The sequence below is a fragment of the Cucurbita moschata genome, unplaced genomic scaffold (assembly GCF_002738365.1).
Source record: "Cucurbita moschata cultivar Rifu unplaced genomic scaffold, Cmos_1.0 Cmo_Scf00002, whole genome shotgun sequence".
Lineage (NCBI taxonomy): Eukaryota > Viridiplantae > Streptophyta > Magnoliopsida > Cucurbitales > Cucurbitaceae > Cucurbita > Cucurbita moschata.
Window position 1 is genome coordinate 2,858,430 of NW_019268518.1, and position 5,563 is coordinate 2,863,992.

Here is a 5,563-nt window from a genome sequence, read left to right on the forward strand (position 1 = left end):
TTTTTTTTTTTTTTTTTTTTTTTTTTTTTTTTTTTTCAAAAAGAGGAATCGGCTATATATTCACCCTAAGAATAACCCAAATTCGGGGGTTCAGAATAAGCCCAACCTAGGCTGCAACTTCGTCCGTAGGCCTCTCTCGATGATTGTGCTCTGCAAATCGATCATCTGGTAAGCGACGCTTTGATTTCGTTTGTCAGCTTTGGTTTTCGTGCATGATTTGATGCACCAACCAAACAGCCCCTTAGCTTCTTCCAGTTTGGTTGCAAGGAAAATCAAGGGAAAGGTGTACTTGTGGTGCTGTGGTTTTGGGGAAGATTTTCTCCAGCTTTAACTCTGTTTCGCCAAAGAAACAATCAACAATCACTAGGTTCTCTTCGGAATCTGAGTTTTCGTACTGTTCTGTTCTATCTTCGGAATTCAATGCCTTCCAAGTTTTCTGCTCGTTAGATTTTGTTGTTGTTCTCTCGTGAATTTGAATTATTGGGAAATTATGATTTTGGTTGAATTGATGCAGATTTTGTTTGTATCTATGCTAGATCTTGCATAGTTTGCTAGATCTTGCATTTTTTTGGAGAAATAAACAAATCATTTTTGTATCTACATGAGATTCAACTTCAGTTGGGAGGGAATGGAAACCTCTCCCAGCAGGCTTGTTACCTCTGGTTGGGGAGGGTATGGAAATCTCTCTCCAGTGGGCTCGTTACCACGGTTGGAGAGGGTATGGAAACCTCTCCCCAGTAGGCTCGTTACCAAGGTTTGGGGAGGGTATGGAAACCTCTCCCCAGTAGGCTCGTTACCAAGGTTTGGGGAGGGTATGGAAACCTCTCCCCAGTAGGCTCGTTACCAAGGTTTGGGGAGGGTATGGAAACCTCTCCCCAGTAAGCTCATTACCTCGATTTGGGGTCGGTATGGAAATCTCTCCCCAGTAGGCTCGTTACCTCGGTTTGGGGTCGGTATGGAAACCTCTCCCCAGTAGGCTCGTTACCTCGGTTTGGGATGGGTATGGAAACCTCTCTCCAGTAGGCTCGTTACCTCATTTTGGGGTGAGTATGGAAACCTCTCCCCAGTAGGCTCGTGACCTCGGTTTGAGGTCTGAATTCTTACAATCTTTACGTTGTAAGAGGCTAAAAAGTTGATCATATCTGCGCGTGGTGGGCTTAGATTCTTACCCTCCTTACAAGGCCAATATATGTTGCTTGTTGTATTGAGTTGATGAGCTTGCTGTAAGAGAAGTAAGGCAAAATGATGAAAACTTTGTCATCTGAAACTGATGTGGAGCTTTATATCATTCTGGTCTTCAAAGTTCTCTGATTGCTTCGCTATTTTATTGGTTTCCATCTTATGAAAGATACTTTCGGTGTTTCAATTTGGTTTCCATCTTACGAAATGAGATTCTCTAATGTAATCTTTCTTGTTTTGGGCTGGTGTTCATTTGTCATTGTTGTAGTTCTTCTCGTGTGTATGTTTGTGTAGAACTCATGTAAATAAAACAACATAAAGATGCCCATTCTACTATTAATTGCACGACTCAACACACATTTCTAGTACAAGACTCTAGACCTTAGGTGATGGCTAAGCTCCAGCAATATGTGGTTACTCCCATCTATTGCGAAGCTGCCATCTTTATTACTACTACTCAAATGAAAATACTGACAGCTACAATTTCAGAACAAGCTGAAGTTCCAATGGTCTGATGACACCACCCTCCTCCTTTGTTCCGGGCTTGGGACCGGCTGCGTAGAAGAATTGATGCTTGATGCATGACACAGGCAGAGTTATCACGTCATTGTAAGTTGTAGACTAAGAGACTGTAAAAGAGGTTAAACTAAACACACACACAAACCACGCACACACACACAAACCACGCACACACACACACACACGGGCATGGACTCTAGTGCATCTTCTGTCGAAATCACATGAATGAGATGATAAAGGGTAGCAAGCAGGAGCAGCCACCTGCCAACAACCAGATCCAAGCGTAGCTTTGAGGGACTAGTAGACCTGCTGATATTATGCAGACGCCAATTGCAAGAAAAAGAGTACCGAGTTTTTCCAAGAGAAGTGCAAATCTTGGGAATGCATTCTTAAGGAAAACTCCAGCATACGAAACTGCAAAGCTGATCAACACAACAGCAACAAATAGACCTGTGGGAAGCGGAGAAGATCGAGTGGGATCACTGATGGACAAAGGTAAAATTGCCTGAAAAGCGAGAACAAGGTTTATCTTCCCAAGATTCTGAGGGCTGTTGGCTGGTTGAGGCCTAGGGCTATGCATTTTGATGGTAATTGACTGGAATTCTAATTGCGTGGCTAATCCCCATTCCCTGGTAAGACTACTCATATCCAGGGAGGTTTCTTGTTGTGTGGCTGAATCCATTGGGGGGAAACAATAAGGATTTGGTCAATGTTCTTCAAGTGGTTTCCCTAAGTTCCATTCAATCGGGGAGTTCCCTTTTTATATACGCTGCATGGAGAATTCTGGAATATAGAGGGGGGGGAAGTTTCACTGATTCTCCTGCAAGTTTTTTTCTTGAAAAAAAGAAAGTAGATTTTGTGGAAATTTTGATCAATTGGTGTGGAAATGCTTTTAAAGTTTAGTTATCTATATAACTATATATTGGTTTAAAAAAGACAATCATAGCCCTTTGGCCCCACATCCCACTTTAGTCCCTTTAGGGAAATTTCTCAAACGACTTGGGGAGCAAGTTGTTCCCTAACGTAATTTCCAGGAAATTTCCTAAACGCTCCTACTTATAAGATGTGCAAAGTAGCTATAATGAGCTGAGATATTCCTTCTTCCTCTCTGAATGTAACGAACATGAAGGAGATGATGAAATCAGACCAAAATGCTTTCGTCCCTCCGTTGACAATACTTTTGAAGCCCATTTTGTATTTGTCTTTGAACACTCTCTCAATCTTGTTGATATTATCTGGAAGAATTGAGGGAGGGGGGGTTGGTTTGATTTTCGATGGCTTATCCAATCCTTCCTCTGCCTTTGATGCCTTCGTTTTGTCCATTACCTTTGCTTTCTTAGGTGCTTTGGGTGCTCTTTTGATTCCTCATAAACCCAACTTAGCTACCTTTTATACCTTGTATTCTGTGGCTTCCATGGCTTCTGCTTTGCTCCTGCTGATTTGGGGGCTCTATTACTCATTCGGTCATGGCAGATACTTTACTACTGCCTAGAATATGATATGATTGTCCTTTAATATTATATTTTTTCTTTCTTATGTATTCCCTCTCCATCATGTTATCATACAAGAATGTCAAATAAGAACGATTTCATCATTTTGTACTTCAGAGTAAGCCCAATTTCATATATATCGAAGAGTTCTAATAAATAGATAACTTCCTCAAACATAAAATATGCAGTCCAAGACCCTCCTTACCTCAAATACAACTCCGATTGAACCGAGCATCAGGACGTGTTGGGTATATATAACATTTCTGCTGGGATCATCAGTGTACCAACTCCAAAGATCTCGCAAAGAGAAGACACCTAGTTGGGACCGTTGATGATTTTTGAACTCATCATTGTTGTCAATCTTGAAGGCAATGAAATCGTTTAGATGTATTAAGTTGAAATGTCATTGTGTAACCCTTTTGGTTATTATTTTCATTTTGATATATGAATCATTTGGTTTGTATATAGAGTTATCTGGGACATTTGAGAGAAATTTTGTTGGGAGACAAGATGTACAATTTTGTAAATAATGAATGGACACTTTGTAAACCCTTTGATTAATATACACTTTGTAAACCTGGTTATTGAGATTATCTGCTACCCTGCAGATGTAGGAAAATTTTTTTTTTTTCCTCTCTAAACTATGGTAAATCTTTGTCTCTTTGTTTAATTTCTGTTCCACTTCCACCGCAACAATTGAGTCCCACTAGGGTATAATACCTCAAAGCTATGTTCACATTTTATTTAAGAATTGATGCAAGGAGGAGTATTTGGAAACCTTGGAAGGCCATCTAAAGTCTTGCTAATTATCTTGTTTTTAATTGATCATGATTAGTTAAATTATAGCTTTTGTTAATTTTCCTTTCAAATTTAGCTTCATAAACACTTCCCAGTCATGTCTTAAAGTTGCATGCCAAGAATATTGAACTCATCCTATCTTGTGAAGGAACTTGTTCTTTTATCTTGAAACCATTGACCTCATGATAATTTGTATCCAACCTAAACTATGGGTTGGACTTAAATGGATTTTAGGGCTTTTGAAATGACAATTACAGATCATCAGGCGCTTCTCAATGAGTAGACATGATTTTCCTTAGGTGATTGTGAAACAGAAAATTTCATAGAATTTTTTTTTGAAGCAGTTGATTGATTTAATTGTTCGGAAAATTTGTTTCTTAGCAAGCTATGGAATTAGATGCAGTGAGGTGAACGTCCATTGATTCTGGGCAGTGAGTGAATTTGAAGAAGAATTCTCTATACCATGAACTGACAATTTTCACATAAAAAATTTGTTTCAATCCAAACTTTGGAATCATCAACAGTTGAATAATAAATGCAATGAGACGTGTTCTTGCCACCTTCACGAGGCAACAACCGAAAATTTATTTGATAAGGGGAAACCTTATCTCAAAAAAAAAAAAAAAAAAAAAAAAAAAAAATTGAGTGAAGGAAATTAGATAACACANAAAACTTGTAGCAATACTAAGATCTCATATAGATATAAATGTTTTCCACAATTGCGTTTACTAAGATCTACTCATCTTCACAATTGCATTTACTAAGATCTCATATATAAATGTTTCCCACCAAAAACCATAAATCTCATACCAGTAGATTGATAATATACTTTACCTTTCTGAGCAGTGTGACTATCTGTTAGGTGCCGCAGAATGCCTTAGCCGACAGTCCGACTAATCTCTTGGTCAACATTCAAAATTTGCAGCCGTCCCCATGATCTAGTTTGAAGGCTGTTTGGCCAAGACAAGAAATGGACCCGGTTTTATAGCAGTTTCGTTGCTCCTTTCCGTGAATTTTTCCGATGTGGGACTAAATAATTTCAACTCATGAAATCTTTGTCTTTTTTTGACTTCAGTCTTCACGCACACGTATCACATTCTTCTTTCATTGTTTATTTTAGATTAAAAATATTCTTAAACTTTCAAAAAAAAAAATAATAATAATAATAATAATTAAATAACAGACAATATTTTAGTTAAAAAATCTTCAACTTTCGAAAAGAATCATTTATTCAAGTATTTAAATTTATCAGAAGATGCTCGTAGAGGAAAGAATTTCTTCTTTTTTTATTTAAAATTTAAGTTGAAGTAGATTGAGTGAGAAGTAATCGAGAAAAGAGATAATCTATGGATGTTAGTAAAAGCTATTTTAAAAAATAAACTAAAAGTATTAAATGTAACTTTTAATTCATATTATTAATATGAGTATTTTTAAATTTTTAAGAAAGTGTGTAAGAATAGTTGGTAAATCCTTAAAAAATTGAAAAATATTAATAACTTTTTTTTAAATATATTTATGAAACAAACTATTAATTTGGTACTTGAATTTTTTTTTTTTTTTTTTTTTTTTTTTTTTTT

The 5,563-nt window shown here is 37.1% G+C and overlaps 1 long non-coding RNA gene and 1 other non-coding gene across 3 annotated transcripts; both read left to right on the forward strand.

Moving 5' to 3' along the window:
- The first annotated feature begins 51 nt into the window (after nucleotides 1-51).
- Nucleotides 52-3,304, forward strand: LOC111457585. 2 transcript variants are annotated; one of them, XR_002712968.1, is made up of 3 exons: nucleotides 52-168; nucleotides 256-367; nucleotides 1,669-3,304. It is a non-coding gene; the product is annotated as an uncharacterized LOC111457585 (long non-coding RNA). The 2 variants fall into 2 exon arrangements; XR_002712972.1 differs by lacking the exon at nucleotides 256-367 and having other exon boundaries at nucleotides 53-168.
- LOC111431441 lies at nucleotides 1,237-1,316 on the forward strand. The gene has a single exon (XR_002708493.1). It is a non-coding gene; the product is annotated as a small nucleolar RNA R160 (small nucleolar RNA).
- Nucleotides 3,305-5,563: the final 2,259 nt, after the last annotated feature.